Consider the following 22,230-nt stretch of genomic DNA (forward strand, 5'->3'; position numbering starts at 1 on the left):
TCATCCCCCCCCCCTCCACCAGGCCTCCGAGTCACAGCCCTGTCGTCACAGGGTTCTCAGGATCTCCTGTGCTCGATGATTCGGGAGTTAATACATTCGGGGGTCGTTTCCTCAGTCCCGAGTCAGGAAGTAGGGGTAGATCACTACTCCGTCTCTTCCTTGTCAAAACACCATCTGGAGACGTCCGGATTATCATCAATCTGAAGCGTCTCAAACCAGTGGGTCAGATACCGACGTTTCGAGAATGGAGTCTGTGAAATCTGTTGTTCCACTAATCGGTCTGCACCACCAGATGGCCTCAATAGACCTGAGGGACGCCTAGTTCCATGTGCCCTTCCATCCTTGTCACAGGCAGTACCTCAAATTTGCGGTTCTGCACGGAGGGAACATGCTTCATTTCCAATTACACGTACTTCCCTTCGGGTTCTCCTCGGCTCCAAGAATCTTTTCAAAGATCATGGCTGAGGTGGTCGCCTTCCTACGATTGCAAGGTTGGACTCCGACAGACAAGCATCCTTCCCCCAGAGGATCACAGGTTAACGCTACTGGCCAAAATCTCGACGCTTCACAGACAAGCGCGCCCGACCCTTCGAGGCGCTATGTCGGCCCTGGGTTCTATGACGTCCTGCATTCCCTCAGTCTTGTGGGCTCCGGCCCACTCTCGTTGTCTACAGGATCGTATCCTGGTTCATTGGGTCAGACTCCCTTCCTCCCTGAACACCCGGTTTCGCCTCTCGGCAACCGTCTCCTCGTCCCTTCTCTGGTGGCTGTGTCCCAACAACCTAATGGTAGGGGTTGCCTGGACCCGGTCACCCCTGGTTACACTGACATCCGATGCCAGCCAGAGGGGCTCGGGGGCTATGGTGGCAAACTCTCAGTTTCAGGGGGTCTGGAGCCCTTATGTCAGCACCTAGTCCTCCAACTACTGGGAACTCAGGGCGGTCAGAGAAGCCCTCCTCGCTGCTCAGGATCTCGTCCGGGACACTCACGTCCTAGTCTACTCGGACAATGTCACCACAGTGGCACATCTCCGCCATCAGGGCAGTACAAGCTCAGGCGCCCTGAAGTCCGTGTCCTCCCGGATCTTCCACTGGGCAGAACAGTCCCTGCTATCCCTTTCTGCAGTCCATCTAAAGGGATCCCTAAACCTTCAAGCAAACTTCCTGAGTCATCAGGATGTTCACCCAGGGGAGTGGAGTCTGGACCAAGCGGTGTTCTGCTCTCTGGTGGCAAGGTGGGGTACTCCAGAGGTAGACCTCTTTGCTTCAGCAGGAAATCGCAAGGTCGCAACATTTTTCTCCCTGAACCCTCGGGACAACGCGTTGGGGGTGAACGCCTTCTGCCACAATTGGTCCTTTTGCCTCGCCTACGCCTTTCCGCCTATTCCTCTTCTCGCACGAACCCTGAGGAAGATCAGGGACGACGGAGCCACGACTATCCTGGTAGCTCCTCTGTGGCCGCGGCGGGGTTGGTACAGCCTGATCCTGACTCTCAGAATCGACGGACCGGTCCTCCTGGGTTCAGACCCCAGTTTACTGTCTCAGAATCAGATATTCCATCCGGACCCCCAGAAACTCAAGTTGGCTGCCTGGCTTCTGAGGCCCGGGCACTGAAGGCCCAAGGACTTTCTGACAAGGTCGTGGCTACTCTACAGAAGAACCGTAAACCAGTGACTAATAGTATTTACAATAAAATCTGGATGAGATTTTCCTCCTGGTGTGGTTCTCGGCCTCCTGACCCGCTCCGGCCTAACATTGCGCAGATTCTCGACTTCCTCCAGAGTGGATTGGACTTAGGCCTTCGGCCCAGCACCCTGAAGGTGCAGATCTCGGCACTCAGTGCAGTCTTTGACACGGCTCTGGCAGATCGTCGCTGGATCCGCCGTTTCATGGTGTCCGCTAGTAGGCTCTGTCCGCGACAGAGGATCCTGACACCTTGCTGGGATCTCAATGTGGTCCTTACCGGACTCTCTGTCGCCCTTTGAGCCTCTGTCTTCCTGTAGCATCCGTTCTCTCTCTCACAAGACTGCTTTTCTCGTGGCTATTACGTCCGCTCGGAGAGTCTGGGAACTTCAGGCATTATCCATCCAGGAGCCTTACCTGACCGTCAGAGATGACAGCATTGTCTTTCAGCTGAACCCTTCCTTCCCAAGGTGGTTTCGGATTTTCACCGTTCTCAGTCCATCGTCCTGCCTTCCTTCTGTCAGCATCCTCTGACTCCGAGGAAGGAAGTGTTCCATTCTTTGGACGTTCGTCGGACGGTGTTGCGCTACCTAGATCTTACTGCACCTTGGCGTATTGATCATAACTTATTTATACAGCCCTTTGGTCAAAATAAGGGCAGGAAGGTGGCTAAGAGTATTGTTGCCAACTGGATTGTGCGGGCCATTGGAGAAGCCTACCTCGCTCAGCATCTGTCTCCGCCTACCGGATTTACGGCGCACTCCACCAGGGCTACCTCTGTCTCCTAGGCTGAACGGGCAGGGGCTTCTCCTGAGCAGATCTGCAAGGCAGCTACGTGGTCTTCCCTCCATACTTTCACGAAGCATTATCATTTGGATCTGGATTCCAACAGGGATTTGACGTTTGGCAGGAAAGTCCTGCAGGCTGTGGTCCCCCCCCTAGGTATCAATTCGTTGGTATTCCTCCTATGCTGTCGTGGAAGGGACTGGAGAAATAAGAATTATTCTTACCGTTCGGTTTCTAGGACCTTCCACGACAGCACGTAATTCCCTCCCTTATCCTCGATGTTCCTGGATGTGTTGCACTTCTCATATGCTATGGGTTCTTTGTAAGACACTGGCTATGGGAGGTGGGAGGGTCCTATTAACCTCTCTTGTGCTTCCTGTCCCAATTAGGGTGTGGAGAGACAACCTCCTATGCTGTCGTGGAAGGTCCTAGAAACCGAATTAACGGTAAGAATAATTCTTATTTTTGTTATATATATGTTGTGTGTAGTTGCCAAGTGTTTGTGTAGTGCGCTGTAAATGTTCTGGGTGTTGTCTGGGTGTGGCGGGGGGTGAGAGCGGTGTTTGTGTGTTGCATTGTTTGTGGAGCGCTGTGTCTGTAGCGTTGTGTATGTTGCGCGGTGCGTGTGTGTGTTTTGAGGGGAGGTATGTTTTGTGCAGTGTGTGTTGTGCGGTATATGCGTATATTTGTGTGTGCCGCGGTGTTTGTGTGTTGGGTGTTGTGTGTGCGGCGTTGTCTGTGTGGGTGTCTGTGTAGGGCGGTGTTTGTGGTTCCCAGTGTGTGTGTGGTGTGGTGTGGTGTGTTGTGCGGTGCGTGCGTGGCGGTGTGTGTGTGTTTTGGGGGAGGTGTGCACCCCCCATCGTGCTCCATCCCCCATGCTGCGCACCCCCCATCGTGCTCCATCCCCCATGCTGCGCACCCCCCCATCGTGCTCCATCCCTCATGCTGCGCACCCCCCCATCGTGCTCCATCCCCCATGCTGCGCACCCCCCCATCGTGCTCCATCCCCCATGCTGCGCACCCCCCATCGTGCTCCATCCCCCATGCTGCGCACCCCCCCATCGTGCTCCATCCCTCATGCTGCGCACCCCCCCATCGTGCTCCATCCCCCATGCTGCGCACCCCCCCATCGTGCTCCATCCCCCATGCTGCGCACCCCCCATCGTGCTCCATCCCCCATGCTGCGAACCCCTCAGAGAGGAGTATAATGGGAGGAGTATAATGGGAGGAGTATAATGGGAGGAGTATAATGGGAGGAGTATAATGGGAGGAGTATAATGGGAGGAGTAGTCCTGGGGGGGTGGTGTACAGGTGCCCAATGTGTGCGGGGGGCGTGGCATCGTGTGCGGGGGGCGTGGCCTAGCGGGCATTGCGTGCGGGGGGCGGGCCTGGCCAAACGGTTAATCCATGCGGGGGCGGGGCCGAGCAGCCAATCCGTGTAGAGGGGCGGGGCCAGGCCGAGCCCAGCGGCCAGTCCGACGGTTGTCACTGTAAGGACACAATTTTGGAGCAAGACAGACAGACAGAATAATAAGGCAATTATATATATAGATAACTGCCACACTGTATACCCCTTTATGAATTCTAATCGCTACACTTTACTCCCCTATGAACTTTAATAGCTTTATTGGCCATAATTGTCAAACTGTCTGTATTTATGAACTATAACCACCACTGTCCTCCATAATGAAATATGCCACACTTGTAAAGTATAACCATCACATTTTTCTGCCCATATGAACTATAACCACCTAACTGTACCCACTGATGAACTATAATATCCACACTGTCTTTATGAACTATAACTGCCACACAATCTACCCTTATGAACCATGTGTCCAAACTTCCTGCTGCCTACTGAGTCCCCACAGGTTCTCAGACCATCCCTACCTTTACATTGTCCCTATCTTCACAGTAACCCCCCCCCCCCCCCCCCCAAAAAAAAACAAATAAAAAACCTTGCCTTCTCTTCTTGCTGTGCCTCCACACTTTAATCACTATGCTGCTCCCTCTCCAAATTATGCCTCTTATGCATACTGTGCTCTTTCACAGTTTTACCCCCTCTGAACACTGTTCTTCAACACTGTCCTACAACTGCCTCCTATGTAAACTATGGCTCCTTTTCACATTGTCCCTTCTCCAAACTCTGTTAGAACACTGTGCCACCCCAATGCTACTACCTCTCTATAATGTGCCCTTTCTCACACTTCTCCCCCTTATCCAGTATATAATAAAAGGCCCTTGAGTCTTGTCACGATGGAACACTTTCCTCCTTTGTGGTACTGCAGGGACATCATAAGGCTATGTTCACACACTGCGTTTTTTACCTGCGTTTTTGGTCCGTTTTTGCTGCAGAAATTTCTTGAGAAATTCTTGTAACCTTTCTGCAGACATTCCCCAGCAAAACCTATGGGGGAAAAAATTAGCTGTGCGCATACTGCGTTTTTTTTCTTAAGAAAATTCTTTCAGTAGATTTTCTTAAGAAAAAGAATGAGCATGTCACTTCTTTTCTGCAGCTAACTGCGTTATTCACTCCATTGACTGTAATGTAATCATGAAATAGCGCAGGTATAACGCAGGTGATGTGCGCTATTCCTGCGTTATACCTGCGTTATTTCGCGTTTTCAAGACATAGTGTACTTCCCTGCACTGCGTTTTGCAGGGAAGTGATGTCACTAGGACAGGAAGAGGAAGAAGAGAAAAAAAAAAAAGCGTGGGCTCCGCTGTATTTTTTACCTTCCAGCCGGGTAAACACACAGCGGCGGCCCGGTATTCTCAGGCTGGGGAGAGCGAGGGACAGGGTTAATGCCCCCTCCCCCTCCCGCAGCTGAGAATATCAGCCGCAGCTGCCCCGGGACTGTCGCAGCCATTATGCGACAGTCCCGGCGTGTTACCGGCTCCTCCAGATGCCGTGATGCTGGGGCAATCCAGGTAATATGGAGTTAACGGCAACTAATAGCTGCTGCTAAGTCCAAGATTAGTGATCGCAGCGTCTATGACATGCCGTCACTAATCTGAAAGTGAAAGTAAAGAAACACACACCGAAAAATCCTTTATTTTGAATAAAAGACAAAAAGCCCCCCTTTCTCCACTGTATTAACCCCTCCCAGACACAGCTCCGACGTAATCCACAGCGATGTCCCCCGGCGCTTCCAGACGCGTGTGACAGTTCTCCACGGGTCAGTGAGCGAGTGCTGAATGCGGCTCCTGAGCAAGGCTGCGGGTAACTACAGGACATTTCTCACGGCCGGTGATGTGAACACATTACCGGCCATGAGAAGTGCAGTGTGTGGGGGGAAACATCATAAATAAAGCTGGAATATCTATCCCTCTATTATCTATCTATGTATCTATTCTCTATCTATCTATCCCTCTATTATCTATCCCTCTATTATCTATCCCTCTATTATCTATCCCTCTATTATCTATCCCTCTATTATCTATCCCTCTATTATCTATCCCTCTATTATCTATCCCTCTATTATCTATCCCTCTATTATCTATCCCTCTATTATCTATCCCTCTATTTATCTATCTGTCCCTCTATTTATCTATCACTCTATTATCTATCTATCACTCTATTATCTATCTATCACTCTATTATCTATCTATCACTCTATTATCTATCTATCACTCTATTATCTATCTATCACTCTATTATCTATCACTCTATTATCTATCACTCTATTATCTATCACTCTATTATCTATCTATCACTCCCTCTATCTATGTATCTATCCCTCTATCTATCTATCTATCTATGTATCTATCCTTCTATCTATCTATCTATCTATGTATCCATCTATTATTTATCTATCTATACAATAAATATCTATCTATCCCTCTATCTATCCCTCTATTATCCTATCTATCCCTCTATCTATCCATCTATTATTTATCTATACCCTAAATATCTATTATCTATCTATAGCTATCTATTATCTATCTTTCTATATTATCTGTCTATCTTTCTATATTATCTATCCTTCTGTCGATCTATCTATCTATTCCTCTATCTATCCCTCTATCTATCCATCTATCCCTCTATCTATCTATACCCCTAAATATCTATCTATTATCTAGCTATCTATAATCTATCTATACCCCTAAATATCTATTATCTATCTATATCCCTCTATTATCTATATTTATCCCTCTATACTCTATCTATTCCCCTATCCTATTCCCATATCTATATCTATCTATCATATATCTATCTCTGTATTATCTATTTTTTTTTTTTATTTTCAATGTGCTTTATTGCTGTAAAGGCATTAAAAAACGCAGGGACCAACATGAAAGAAAACGCATCGAAAACGCATGGAAAACGCACCAAAAACGCACCTGCGTTATTGGTGCGTTTTTTTAACGCAGGTGCGCTAATCCTTCACTCAAGAAATTTCTTAAGAAATTTCTTAAGAAACATCATTTTTCTAGTGTGAACATAGCCGAACACCACTGAAAGTCACTTTTAATCGTATAGTGAGAACACTCATATCTTCAATTGTATTATCGTCTTAAAGACATAAATACAATTTAATGTAAATAAACAGGACATTGAATCCGGTTTCCTGAACCCAACTCAATTCAACCCACAGTTTTAGGCAAATTGCTCATCTCACCTCATGGCAGAAGAGGCCTTGAGTGAAATTTAATCAAACATGCTAAATACAGTGTGTCCACCCATATCCTGTAGACCGCCATTTAACTTTAGAACGTCGACAGCTATAGGCATAGAAGTGGTGTCTAGCTATAGTAAAGTAGCCATGCACTATGCAATGAAACCACCTATAGCGCCACCTGGTGGAAAACAACGGAGTTAGCATTTTTATCTCAAACGGAACGAAAGAGCGAAAAAACGTGAATTAAAAAATTGTAGGGCATCATCCGTTCAATACGAATCGACACTTTGCATACAGAAATTCTATGATATGAAACCCATGACCTCCCAAAACATTGAATGCTGGTCACGCATATGGCGCTCATTTAACTTTGATGCTCAAAGTGGCCACTGTCAGCTGCAATGCACATCTGGACTCTGGACAGCATACTGTATCTTGCTGCACAATGTGCAATATGGTAGGTGACACGTTTGCACAAGCATCTGTAATAAGTCTTCGTAGGTCCTGCAATGTTGGTGGAGTCGCCGCATACACCTGCTGTTTGATGTGACCTCACAGAAGTCCAATGGGGTCAGGTCAGGTGAGCGTGGAGGCCACTCCACACAGCCACCAAACCCAATGACTTGTAGGAAGGTCTCCATGAGGTATCGCTTCACGTCTGCAGCCTTGTGAGTTTTACACGTTCTAATCATAGCATTTCTGTATGCAAGGTGTCTATTCGTATTGCATTGATGATGCCCTACAACTTTGTAATTCACTTTTTCTCTCTCGTTCCGTTTTCGAGATAAAAATGCTAACTCCGTTTTCCACCAGGTGGCGCTATAGGTGGTTTCATTGCGTAGAGCATGGATACGTTACTATACCTAGACACCACTTCTATGCCTATAACTGCTACCGTTCTCAAGTTAATGGCGGCGGACAGGATTTGGGTGGACACACTGTGTGTGTGTGTGTGTGTGTGTGTGTGTGTAAATAAAAAATGTATGTGTGAATATATATAATATATATATATATATATATTATAATGTATATATAATGGTACAGCTGAGAACATCATCTTGTTCTGCAAAACAAAAACCCAGTACAGCTCCATCAGTGGAGAAATAAAAATATCTGGCAAATAATTTTTTTTTCTGCTCTAGATGGATTTTGATAGAAGGATTGTAAAACTATGTCATGGGACATGTAAAACTCAGAGACCACTTTTGGAAGAAAGGTTGGATCCAGATGACAAATAATTCTATCCTTGAGAATTCTCATGTAGGGTTCCCTTGTTAACAGGGCTTGAAGTTTTCCTATTCATCTAGCTGTGATGATTGCCGCCAGGAACGCAGTTTTCCAGGATAAAGTCTTTAGGTCCGAGAAGGTAGGCGGCTCAAAGGGTGGTTGCATCAACCCCTTAACTACAGTATTTATGTCCCGGGGGAACCAGGTTGAGCTGTCTAGGCTGCAACCTGACACCAGAAGTCATGAACCTCTTGATCCAACAGTGGTCCATGAGATTTTGGTCAAAGAAGGAGCTAAAGGTTGAAACCTGAACTTTGGCTTTAACAGGTTTGAGGCCTCTCTAGCCCACTTTACAGACATTTTAAGACGTGATCCATGTTAGGATGGAATGGATCTGGAATATTGGGATTATACCAGGAGGTGAAAGTCTTTCAGATCTTGACATGTATAGTGTTTTTACAGGCCCCCTGATTTTTTTTGAAGAGTCCTTATTACTCTGACTATCTGACAGTCCCCTTGCTCTCAAGATTGTGGCTTCAGTAGCCAGGCAGCCACGTTTAACCTGTGGAGATTGATAAAAAAGGCCGCAGAGTAGGGGTAGTATCAGTGGACCTTCCTCGGCTAACCTGACAAGGGTCCCAAACCAGCCTTTTTAGGGCCACATGGGTGCTACCAAGTTTGTGGTGACTGTCTGCCTTCATTTTCTGAAATGTCTTTGCCAGGATTGGAATCGGTGGGAAGGCGTAGGCCAGCTAGAAATTCCATGGAAAAGAGAATGCATCCACCCCCAGGCTTCTGTCTTTTAAGTTTCATGAAAAGTAAAGGTCTACTTTTGCGTTCAGACAACTTGCAAAGAGATCTACCTCCGGGCAGTCCCATTTTCCAACTAATGACTGGAACACTTCCGAATTTATCCCCCTTTCACCTGGATGGATGTTTCTTTTGCTGAGGAAATCCGCCTGGATGTACGGCGGAGCCCTACAGGTTGAAAGTTGATAGGGATAAGAGATGTTTCTCAGCCCAAGCAAATATCCTTGTAGAGACCATCTTGAGACTTGCATGACACAAGCTTCCCTGATGACGTAGATGGGCTACCATCATTATGTTGTCTGAATAAACCTTTATGTGGGTCCCCCGAATAGGTTAGCTGTAGCTTTGAGAAGCTCATCTACTGCCTTCAGTTCCCTGAAGTTGGAAAACTTGCAGCAGATTTCTTGTCTCCAGAGTCTCTGGAAAGAGGTTTGTGAGACTATGGCTCCCCAACCTCTTTGGCTGGCATCTGTTGTGACAGTCACTAATGGGTTCTGAGTCCAGAAAACTTCTTTCTGAAGACTTTTCGGGGACATCCACCAAGAGAAAGATGCTTTAACTGGGCCAGGTAAAAGGATCTCTTTTTTTTTTTTTTGTTTTTTTTTTTGAGATCTGGGGGGATCCGTCCCAAGAAGACAGAATGTGCGTTTGCAGGGGTCTTGTGTGGAACTGGGCCCAGGCTACTGTTTGAATGCATGCATTCATTGACCCCAATATCATTCCATGTCAAGTGAACCAATGATTTTTACCTCTATATTTTTAATTCTTTTGAGATTTTGTTATTTGGTAATAGTGTGTCAGTGAATGCAAAGTGTGAAGAGAAAAAAATTCTAGATATTTTTTTTTTTTTTTTAGTGATTTTCAAAGTTCGGAAAAAGTGTGAATTTCGGTGTAGCCTATAACTCATGCTAGAAAAAAGATAAACAAAATAAACACCATTCTACTCAGAACTATACAGGCTTTCACCTGATATTTCAAGAGTATATTTGTTAATATTTTACCCGTGCAAATGCAAACACAAAATTTTAATACTAATTTCCGAAAAAAAGTTTTAATTTAAACATTTCAAAAAATGCACATGTGCCTGCTTTGTTCCTGGCCACATCTGTACCAAAATTCAAGTTGGGATCACAATGGGATCATAGCTAACAATATGGAAGTAAGACAGAGCTTCAGAGCTTTCATGTGGACGCCATGTCGGGACATGGTCACTTTTGAACAAACCGTTCTCTACACAGGCATAAAGGGAGTTGGTGTGCTACAATATTGGTGTGTTTAAAGTTTGAGTAAATTTATATTAATAGTTTAATGCTTTTCTTATTAAGGGCTAATACACACAGCACTATTCTGAATGATCATTGTTCAGAAAAACACCCCCATTCATTTCAATGGGGTAAACACATGCAGTGTTTTTTGAAACACTCAGTGAGTAAATCACTGCTTGCACAACTATTAAATGCTGCGTTTATTGCAGTGATCTATCCCTATTTATATGAAAAAAAAGCTGCCATTGTTTTCACTAATAATAATCAAAATTTCCGTATTAACCCCTTCACGATCGCGGGCAGTAAAATTACGTCCTATTTTAACGTGACTTAACGACCAGGGACGTAATTTTACTGCCTAAAGTTCATTTGATTGCCGTGGTCATAGCAACGGCTTTCAAATGATGTCCCCTGCTGTTTCTTACAGCAGGGGACCTTTGCTTCACCCCAGGAGGGGTTGGCATCGCTTCACCCCAGGGGGGGTTGGCATCGCCACCCCCCATCGACGATCGATGTGATTGGCTATTCAAATCTGAACCGCCAACCACATCTTTCGCACTGATTTCGGTAAAAATAATGCCGGAAATAGTGCGATACTGTGAGATCCGGGTATGAGATGCCGTAGCAGGTACAGCAGATCATAGGTGGATCTCAAACATGCCGCCCCCAGCCCCTGCAGCACTGATTGGAGCGATCGTGCTATGATGCGCAATCGCTCCAATCAGTGTGCAGTGGGGCGGTTTGATTTGCTGGTGGCCGCCCTCCCCAGGCCTGTGCTGGTCTGGGGACCCTCCCCCAACATGTCTGCAGCGTGCAGCACTGGCTGGTACTAGTGGTACCACGCCACCGCTGCTGCTGCCGCTACGGTCACGTGGAGCAGGAGCGGTGAGTATTGTGCTCACCTTGCAGCCCCTGCGCGCTCCTGTGATTGCTCCTGCGCGCTCCCGTAATGGCCCCTGCCCGTGCCCCCCTGCGATCTGCCCCCCGACATTCCGATCTGCCCCCCCCGACATCCCGATCTGCCCCCCCCGACATCCCGATCTGCCCCCCCGACATCCCGATCTGCCCCCCCAGACATCCCGATCTGCCCCCCCGACATCCCGATCTGCCCCCCCCGACATCCCGATCTGCCCCCCCCCCGACATCCCGATCTGCCCCCCCCGACATCCCGATCTGCCCCCCCCCCGACATCCCGATCTGCCCCCCCCCCGACATCCCGATCTGCCCCCCCCCCGACATCCCGATCTGCCCCCCCCCCCCGACATCCCGATCTGCCCCCCCCCCGAGATCCCGATCTGCCCCCCCCCCCCGAGATCCCGATCTGCCCCCCCCTCGACATCCCGATCTGCCTGTCCCCCCGACATCCCAATCTGCCGGCGTCCCCCCGACATCCCAATCTGCCGGCGTCCCCCGTGATCTCTATTCTGCAGCTCCTCCGGTATCTCCCTCCTCTGCTCTCCCCCTCCCCCTCTACTGTCCCCCCGACGTCCCCTTACCTGTCTTCACCGGAGGGGTCCTCCGAGGTCTTCACTGGCCCGATCACATCTGCCTCCATCGCTGGGTCCTTCTTCCTGGGTCTTCTGCTGAGCTGTCCAACTTCCTGCCTGCTGCCCCTGTAAAGCTGTTCCTCCTGCTAATCCTCTGGGTACTGCGAGTATAACTTTTTTTTTTTTTTCCTTTTTTTCCTCTATCCCCTGTCCATTTTTACACCTCATGCATCCGTGCGTCCCGCTGAGCGCTGATCAGGGATGCAGATAACGTATCCGCATCCGTGGTCAGTTTTCGGCGGGACTTTTTTTTCCCGTATCCCCGACGCTTTTTGTATCGCATCAGTCCGTGCGTCCCGCCGAGCGCTGATCAGGGATGCACATAACGGATCGGCATCCCTGCTCAATTTTTGGCGTGACAAAAAGCATCGGGGATACGGAAAAAAGTCACGCCAAAAATTGAGCAGGGATGCCGATCCGTTATGTGTATCCCTGATCAGCGCTCGCTGGGACGCACGGACTGATGCGATACTTTTTTTTCCGTATCCCCGACGCTTTTTGTATCGCATCAGTCCGTGCGTCCCGCCGAGTGCTGATCAAGGATGCACATAACGGATCGGCATCCCTGCTCAATTTTTGGCGTGACTTTTTTCCGTATCCCCGATGCTTTTTGTCACGCCAAAAATTGAGCAGGGATGCCGATCCGTTATGTGCATCCCTGATCAGCGCTCGGCGGGACGCACGGACTGATGCGATACAAAAAGCGTCGGGGATACGGAAAAAAAAGTATCGCATCTGTCCGTGCGTCCCGCTGAGCGTGGATCAGCATCCCTGCTCAATTTTTGGCGTGACTTTTTTTTAATTTTTTTCCGTATCCCCAGCGCTTTTTGTATCTCATCCGACCGTGCCTCCTGCAGCGACCGATCAGTGCACTGCGTCTGTGCGTTTGAAAAGTCAAATGGCGTTCCTTGTCTTCTGAGCCCCGCCATGCGCCCAAACAATTGATTTCCACCACAAATGAGGTATCTGCGTACCCGGGAAAAATTGCACAATACGTTTTATGGTGCATTTTTTCCTGATACCGTTGTAAAAAGAAAAAAAAAAAGCTACCTTGTTGCTGCAAAAATTTAAAAAAAAAATTAAAAAAATATAAATAATTTTCACGGTTCAACGTTATCAACTTTCAGTGGAGCCCCTGGGGGTACAAGGGGCTCACTAAACATCTAGATAAATTCCTTGAGGGGTCTAGTTCCAAAATGGGGTATTTTGTGGGGGAGCTCCACTGTTTAGGTACCATGGGGGGTCTAAAAACGTGACATGGCGTCCGCTAATGATTCCAACCAATTTTGCTGCCAAATGGTGCCCTTCTCCTCTGAGCCATGCCATGCGCCCAACAATTACTTTCCACCACATGTGAGGTATCTGCGTACTCAGGAGAAATTGCACAATACGTTTTATGGTGCATTTTTTCCTGATACCCTTGTGAAAAAAAAGCTACCTGGTTCAAGTAACAGTTCTGTGGTAAAACAAAAGAAATTTGTATTCATGGCTCAACATTATCAACTTCTGTGGAGCCCCTTGGGGCTCACTAAACATCTAGATAAACTCCTTGAGGGGTCTAGTTTCCAAAATGGGGTCATTTGTGGGGGAGCTCCATTGTTTAGGCACCTCAGGGGGTCTCCAAACGTGACATGGTATCCGCTAATGATTCAAACAAATTTTGCTGTCAAATGGTGCTCCTTCTCTTCTGAGCCCCGCCATGCGCCCAAACAATTACTTTCCACCACATATGAGGTATCGTCGTACTCAGGAAAAAATGCACTATAAATTTCATGGTGTATTTTTTCCTGATACCCTTGTGGGAAAAAAAGCTACTTAGTTGACGCAACAGTTTTGTGGTAAAAAAAAAAAAAATAAAATTCTTTTCACAGCTCAACTTTATAAACTTCCGTGAAGCCCCCAAGTGTTCAAAATGCTCACCAAACATCTAGAAAAATTATTTGAGGGCTCTAGTTTCCAAAATGGGGTCACTTGTGGGGGAAGCACCATTGTTTAGGCACCTCAGGGGGTCTTCAAACCTGACATGGCGTCCGCTAATGAGTGCAGCTAATTTTGCGTTCAAAAATTCAAATGGCGCTCCTTCCCTTTCGAGCTCTGCTGTGTGCCCAAACATTTGATTTCCACCACATATGCGGTATCTGCGTACGCAGGAGAAAATGGACAATACATTTTATGTTGCATTTTTTTCCCCGATACCCTTGTGAAAAAAAAGCTACCTAGTTGAAACAAGTTTTGTGGTAAAAATTTTTTTTTTTTTTTTCACGGCTCAACGTTATAAACTTCTGTGAAGCGCCCAAGTGTTCAAAATGCTCACCAAACATCTAGAAAAAATATTTGAGGGCTCTAGTTTCCAAAATGGGGTCACTTGTGGGGGAGCTCCATTGTTTAGGCACCTCAGGGGGTCTTCAAATCCGACATGGCGTCCGCTAATGAGTGCAGCTAATTTTGCGTTCAAAAATTCACCCAAACCATTGATTTTTACCCCATATTGGGGTATCAGCGTACTCAGGAGAAAATGCACAATAAATTGTAGGGTGCACTTTCTCTTTTCTCCCTTGTGAAAATGAAGATGTTATGGCTAAAGTAACATTTTTGTGTTTAAAAAGTAAAATTTTCATTTTTTCCTTCCTCATTGCTTTGGTTCCTGTGAAGTACCTAAAGGGTTAATAAACTTCTTGGATGTGGTTTTGAGCAGTGTGAGGGGTGCAGTTTTTAGAATGGGGTCACTTTTGGGTATTTTCTGTCACCTCGGCCTCTCAAAGTCACTTCAAATGTGATAGAAATTAGAAATTGCTGATGAACTTTGACCCCTTCTAACTTCCTAACGAAAAAAAAATTTCTTTCGAAAATTGCGCTGATGTAAAGTAGACAAGTGGGAAATGTTATTTCCTAACTATTTTGTGTGACATATCTCTCAGATTTATGGGCATAAATTTTCAAAGTTTGAAAATTGCGAAATTTTCAAAATTTTTGCACAATTTCCTAAATTTTCACAAATAAACGCAAAAAGTATCGGCCTAAATTTACAACTGACATGAAGTACAATATGTCACGAAAAAACAATGTCAGAATCGCCAGGATCTGTTGAAGCGTTCCAGAGTTATAACCTGTCAAAGTGACACTGGTCAGAATTGCAAAAAATGGCCCGTTCATTAGGGTGTTTTAGTGGCCGGGGGTGAAGGGGTTAAGATCACCATTAGATTTCAATAAATATAAAAAAAAACCTTCAGATAAAAATCCGTGAGGATTGAATAAATAAAGGAAATAATGATGTAAATAACGTTAAAATTAATATTTTTTTTCAATAATTAAAATCAATATTCTTTACAAGTCCATATAAATAAGGCAGGAAAAATTCCCATAAATTATAGCAGCGGTTTTACTAGGAACATAAAGTTCTTAGTGCAAAGACCACTTGTTTAAATAAACAGCTATCCATAATATATGACAAAGTGCACAGTGCAAGGTTAAATGTCCAAATCATATGCCATATATGAAAAAGATTATGGTATAATGATCCTATGTAACAAGAGATTGTAAGCGTGTACTAATTTGCAAGGAGGATTATACCTTAAGTGGTCTGTGAAAGATCCAAAGTATGCCGCTATTGCCCGACGCGCGTTTCAGCGATCCTTTCCTCAGGGGGTGCTATTCTGAATGATCATTGTTCAGAAACCCCCCCTATTAACTTCAATAGGGTAAACACATGCAGTGTTTTTTTAAACACTCAGAGTGAGTAAATCACTGCTTGCACAACTGTTAAATGCTGCGTTTATTGCAGTGATCTATCACTATTTATATGAAAAAAAGCTGCCATTGTTTTCACTAGCGATTAAAAAAAGTAATGCAGATAGAGTGAAAATTAGGTAGAAAAATGATGCCAAACCACAGTGTTTATCCGCAGACAGAAAAAGCTGTGTGCGCGCTAGCCCTAATACTCACTTTACAGTGACAGTTATATCTCAAGTGTACTGTAAATCTTTATTTTTATTACCCATCTTCCTTAATATTATCTGTATTTCTTTATCGTTCCTTTGGGAGACCCAGACCATGGGTGTTTAGCTTCTGCCTCCGGAGGACACACAAAGTACTACACTTGAGTGTAGCTCCTCCCTCTGAGCTTATACACCCCCTGGTAGCCAGTCCTAGCCAGTTTATTGCTTTGTGTCAGGAGGCATACATCCACACATGCATTCTCATCTGATTTGTTTGACTTTTGGAAAGAGTTTGAAGAAAAGCGGGTCCATGTCTGGACTCCCGGCATGTCCCTTCTCACCCCACTGTGTTGGCGGTGTTGTTAAGGTTGATTTACAAGGCTGCAGCCTTACATGCCGCGCTCCTTCACCATCCCTTCTGGGCTCTGGCTTGAAGTGGGAGCCAGCACGGTCTCCATGCCTGGCAGGAGTCCGGTCTCCATCCACAGCCCCTTGAGGATTCTGTTGGACCGGAGCACTCATCCCCAGGGACATGGCCCTGCGTCTCAGCAGCTAAGTACCTGAGACGTTTATGTTGGGGGTCCCGGTTCTTTATTGTAAGGGGAGAGTATGCTGTATGTGATTGTTTTAACTTTTCTGGCGGGTTCTCTAGCTTTTGCCTGAGAACCGCACCGATGGTGCCTGCTTGTCGGCCTCGCCGCTTAAATTTAGGCCCTGGCTTCGCCGGAGGCCTAGTTTCATTTTCCTGCCCTCGCATGTCACTCATGCAGAGGGACAGGTTCGGCTCCTCCCGGCGGCCGTTCTACACAGGGGAGGGACACTCCCCACTGCTGGGGCATCCCTCCTTCCCTGCAGGTCTCTATAGCCCTCCAGTTCCCGCTCTTTTATAGGAACGCCCTCTTCTCAGGCAGAGTTAACTCTGCTCTGGGATATCCTGCATTCTGCATCTCTGCTGAGGTGCTGCGACTGGGGGACCGGGCTTCGGGATTTGGAGGGCACACAACACCGCGCTCAGCGGTCTGGTAAGCCACAGCCGGTCTCCGGTTGTGGACCTCTGTATATTCTCCCTGGGGTTCATTCTCTGCAAAGCCCCCACTCCAGCAGCATGTCTCACACAAGGAGCAAGGCTCCAAAGCTTGATTCTGCATGCACTGCATGTAAGCTCCTGCTGCCTGAGCCGAGCACCTATCCACATTGTGATGTCTGCTGTAACTTGGCGGTGCCACAGCCTGGAGTCTCACCCCCAGTGGTCTCTCAGGCTGCTGCTGCACCTGAGATTGAACCCCCGGCCTGGGTAGAGTCCTTTTCTAGGTCCATATCCCAGTCATTTGCTGAGTCCATGGGGCTTTTGACCAGGAGCTCTCTTCAGTGGTGGCTTCGACCGCTCTCCCTGTCCCAAGGGCGCTCCTTCCTGACTCCGTCCTGGGTGATTCTCACCACGGATGCCAGCCTATCCAGCTGGGGAGCGGTACATCTCCACCACAGAGCACAGGGCACTTGGACTCTGTCCGAGTCAGCCCTTTCAATCAATGTGCTGGAAACCAGAGCTGTGCTTCTAGCTCTCCTAGCCTTTCACCACCTGTTGGCGGGCATGCACATTCGAGTCCAGTCAGACAACGCGACAGCGGTTGCCTACATCAATCACCAAGGTGGGACACGCAGCCGCCTGGCAATGTTGGAGGTCCAACGCATTCTTCAATGGGCGGAGGACTCCAAGTCCACCATATCCGCAGTCCACATCCCTGGCATAGAAAACTGGGAGGCAGATTATCTCAGCCGTCAATCCGTGGACGGTGGCGAGTGGTCCCTGCACCCGGCAGTGTTTCAGTCAATCTGCCGCAAGTGGGGCACTCCAGACGTGGACCTAATGGCATCCCGTCACAACAACAAGATTCCGGTTTACGTGGCTCGCTCCCACGATCCTCAGGCCTTCGCCGCGGACGCTCTGGTTCAAGACTGGTCCCAGTTTCGTCTGTCCTACGTGTTTCCCCCTCTAGCTCTCTTGCCCAGAGTCCTGCGCAAGATCAGAATGGAGGGCCGTCGAGTCATCCTCATTGCACCGGACTGGCCCAGGCGAGCTTGGTATCCGGACCTGCTCCAACTGTCCGTGGAGATGCCGTGGCATCTTCCGGACCGTCCAGACCTGCTCTCGCAAGGTCCGTTTTTCCGCCCGAATTCTGTGGCACTCAAATTGACGGCGTGGCTCTTGAGTCCTGGATTTTGACGGCTTCTGGTATTCCTCCTGAAGTCATCTCCACTATGACTCGGGCCCGGAAGTCTTCCTCCGTCAAGATCTATCACAGGACTTGGAAAATGTTCTCCTGTCCTGGTGTCGCTCTTCCGGCCATTCTCCTTGGCCATTCTCGTTGCCGACCCTTCTGTCTTTTTTACAGTCCGGTCTGCAGCTAGGACTGTCCCTCAACTCTCTCAAGGGACAAGTCTCAGCTCTATCAGTGCTGTTCCAGCGGCGTCTCGCCCGGCTGGCTCAGGTCCGCACCTTCATGCAAGGTGCGTCTCACATCATTCCGCCTTATCGGCGGCCCTTGGATCCCTGGGACCTTAACTTGGTCCTCACGGTATTGCAGAAACCTCCTTTTGAGCCCCTTAGGGAGGTTTCTTTGTATCGTCTTTCTCAAAAGGTGGCCTTTCTAGTTGCCATAACTTCTCTCAGGAGAGTCTCTGATTTGGCTGCGCTCTCCTCGGAGTCACCTTTTTTGGTTTTTCACCAAGACAAGGTAGTTCTCTGTCCGACCCCGGACTTTCTTCCTAAGGTGGTCTCTCCCTTCCACCTTAACCAGGATATTTCCTTGCCTTCCTTCTGTCCGTCCCCTGTTCATCGCTTTGAGAAAGCACTGCATACTCTAGATCTGGTGCGTGCTCTCCGGATCTATGTGTCTCGCACCGCTGCGCTTAGGCGGTACACCTTTTTGTGCTAACCACAGGGCGGCGCAAGGGTCTCTCTGCTTCTAAGCCGACCTTGGCCCGTTGGAGTAGATCGACCATTTAGGTGCCTCCCCCGCCAGGGATCAAAGCACACTCGACCAGAGCTGTCGGTGCCTCTTGGGCTTTTAGGCACCAGGCTACGGCTCAACAAGTCTGTCAGGCTCCACTTGGACTAGCCTGCATACCTTTTCGAAGCACTACCAAGTGCATGCTCATGCTTCGGCAGATGCGAGCTTGGGCAGACGCATCCTTCAGGCGGCTGTCGCCCACTTGTGAAGTTAGGCTGCGCCTACTTCTTAGTTTTTTCTGTTTATTCCCACCCAGGGACAGCTTTGGAACGTCCCATGGTCTGGGTCTCCCAAAGGAACGATAAAGAAAGAGAATTTTGTTACTTACCGTAAAATCTTTTTCTTATAGTTCCGTATTGGGAGACCCAGCTCCCTCCCTGTTGCCTGTTGGCAATTATCTTGTTCCGTGTGTTATCACCGGCTGTTGTCGTGGACCGAGTCTCCGGTTGTTCCGGTTCTTACTCGGTTCTACTTGTGGGTGGCTATTTTCCCTCAGCTTTTGCACTAAACTGGCTAGGGCTGGCTACCAGTGGGTGTATAAGCTCAGAGGGAGGAGCTACACTTTTAAGTGTAGTACTTTGTGTGTCCTCCGGAGGCAGAAGCTAAACACCCATGGTCTGGGTCTCCCAATACGGAGCTATAAGAAAAAGAATTTACGGTAAGTAACAAAATTCTCTTTTTTTCTCACACAGCAATGGCTACTTCTCAAGGAACAACATTTTATAATATATGCTGTTGTAATCCTTTTGAAAAAACTGGACACAACAAGAAAAAAATCTTAGGCCTGTACAAGATTGGATGTTTTGTATAAATCCAAGCAATGCAGGCATGAAAATTTGTGACAGTTGTAAAAATCAACTTGCAAAAGAGAAAAATACTTTGCAGGCAGAACATTTCGAAGAACCTGTTACTTCCAACACAGAGGATTTTATAAATCCTGATTTAACAATAGAGTATTTGAATAAATCACTAACATCGAAGAATCGCCCATTGCAAAAAAAAAAATAAAAACCCAAACATCCAGGATATTGCCAACAAAAATTAGAAAAAGTTACAAAAAAAAAGATCCTTAATTTGGCAGGTGACAGTAGAAGGTGAAGGAAAAATGACACTGATTCAGAGATCATTCTGCAGCTTAACGCTAAATTTAAATCCACCCATAGCAGAAGTGAACAGTTCATGATACTGACTACACTACTGAAGAGTAGAGTTGAGCGCGGTTCGAGGTTCTCCAGTTCGCGGCTCGAGTGATTTTGGGGGCTGTTCTAGATCGAACTAGAACTCGAGCTTTTTTGCTAAAGCTCGATAGTTCTAGATACGTTCGAGAACTGTTCTAGCAGCAAAAAAAAAACAGCTAATTCCTAGCTGGCTTTCCGCTGTAATAGTGTAAGTCACTCTGTGACTCACACTATTATGACATTTCAGTGTATAGTGTGCGGGAACAGCGCATTCAGATCATTGCTGTATGTATAATGGCGATCGCCATTTTTTTTTTTTTTCCCCCTTGTCTTCCTTCCCCAAGCGCGCGCGTGTAGTGGGGCGGGCCAGCATGTCAGCCAATCCCAGACACTCACACAGCTAAGTGGACTTTTAGCCAGAGAAGCAACGGCATGTGTGATAGGATGTCCATGTCACATGTCCCTGCATTATAAAACCGGACATTTTCCTCCAGCACGCCATTATCTGCCTTCTGCGTCCTTGGTGTCAGACATCACTGGCGCAGCTCCGTCCTGAGTCCTATCGCCGATACTGCTGTATACGCTCCATACACAGCGCTGGACAGCTTAGGGGATAGCACTTTCTATCAGTCCTTTTAAGGGCTCATACCGGCAGGGTCAGAGCCATAGGTGACAGGTCCGTGAAAACAGAGTTTAACAGCTACACAAGATGACAGCGTCTGTGTAGCTAAGGTCAGGGATTTCCTCGCTGCATTTCCCCATTAGAAGGGATAGAAAGGCAGGCTTCCTTTCCTCTACCCAGAGACCCACAACCCTGCCACTGTACCCTCCTGCCCTTTGCACACTCCAACTCATTGTTACTAAGCCATTATACTAGCAAACACTGAGTGAACCTAGTGGCATCCTAAACGTGGCTATTGGACTTCTGTATAGTCCCACTAGTGCAAAGATATTTGCAGCACGTCTGCCTGCATTGCACGCTCCAACTCATTGTTACTAAGCCATTATACTAGCAAACACTGAGTGAACTTAGTGGCATCCTAAACGTGGCTATTGGACTTCTGTATAGTCCCACTAGTGCAAAGATATTTGCAGCACGTCTGCCTGCATTGCACGCTCCAACTCATTGTTACTAAGCCATTATACTAGCAAACACTGAGTGAACTTAGTGGCATCCTAAACGTGGCTATTGGACTTCTGTATAGTCCCACTAGTGCAAAGATATTTGCAGCACGTCTGCCTGCATTGCACACTCAAACTCATTGTTACTCCATTTGTGCCCCACAGGTGCCAAGCTATTTACAGCACCTCTGCATGACACCCTCCTGCTCTGTTTTTAAAAGCTATAATAATAGCAAAAACTGCTGCAACTTAGTGGCATACAAAAAGTGGCTGTTGTACTCCATTTGTGCCCCACAGGTGCCAAGCTATTTACAGCACCTCTGCATGACACCCTCCTGCTCTGTTTTTAAAAGCTATAATAGCAAAAACTGCTGCAACTTAGTGGCATACAAAAAGTGGCTGTTGTACTCCATTTGTGCCCCACAGGTGCCAAGCTATTTACAGCACCTCTGCATGACACCCTCCTGCTCTGTTTTTAAAAGCTATAATAGCAAAAACTGCTGCAACTTAGTGGCATACAAAAAGTGGCTGTTGTACTCCATTTGTGCCCCACAGGTGCCAAGCTATTTACAGCACCTCTGCATGACACCCTCCTGCTCTGTTTTTAAAAGCTATAATAATAGCAAAAACTGCTGCAACTTAGTGGCATACAAAAAGTGGCTGTTGTACTCCATTTGTGCCCCACAGGTGCCAAGCTATTTACAGCACCTCTGCATGACACCCTCCTGCTCTGTTTTTAAAAGCTATAATAGCAAAAACTGCTGCAACTTAGTGGCATACAAAAAGTGGCTGTTGTACTCCATTTGTGCCCCACAGGTGCCAAGCTATTTACAGCACCTCTGCATGACACCCTCCTGCTCTGTTTTTAAAAGCTATAATAATAGCAAAAACTGCTGCAACTTAGTGGCATACAAAAAGTGGCTGTTGTACTCCATTTGTGCCCCACAGGTGCCAAGCTATTTACAGCACCTCTGCATGACACCCTCCTGCTCTGTTTTTAAAAGCTATAATAATAGCAAAAACTGCTGCAACTTAGTGGCATACA

The sequence above is a fragment of the Anomaloglossus baeobatrachus genome, chromosome 2 (assembly GCF_048569485.1).
Source record: "Anomaloglossus baeobatrachus isolate aAnoBae1 chromosome 2, aAnoBae1.hap1, whole genome shotgun sequence".
Taxonomy (NCBI): Eukaryota; Metazoa; Chordata; class Amphibia; order Anura; family Aromobatidae; genus Anomaloglossus; species Anomaloglossus baeobatrachus.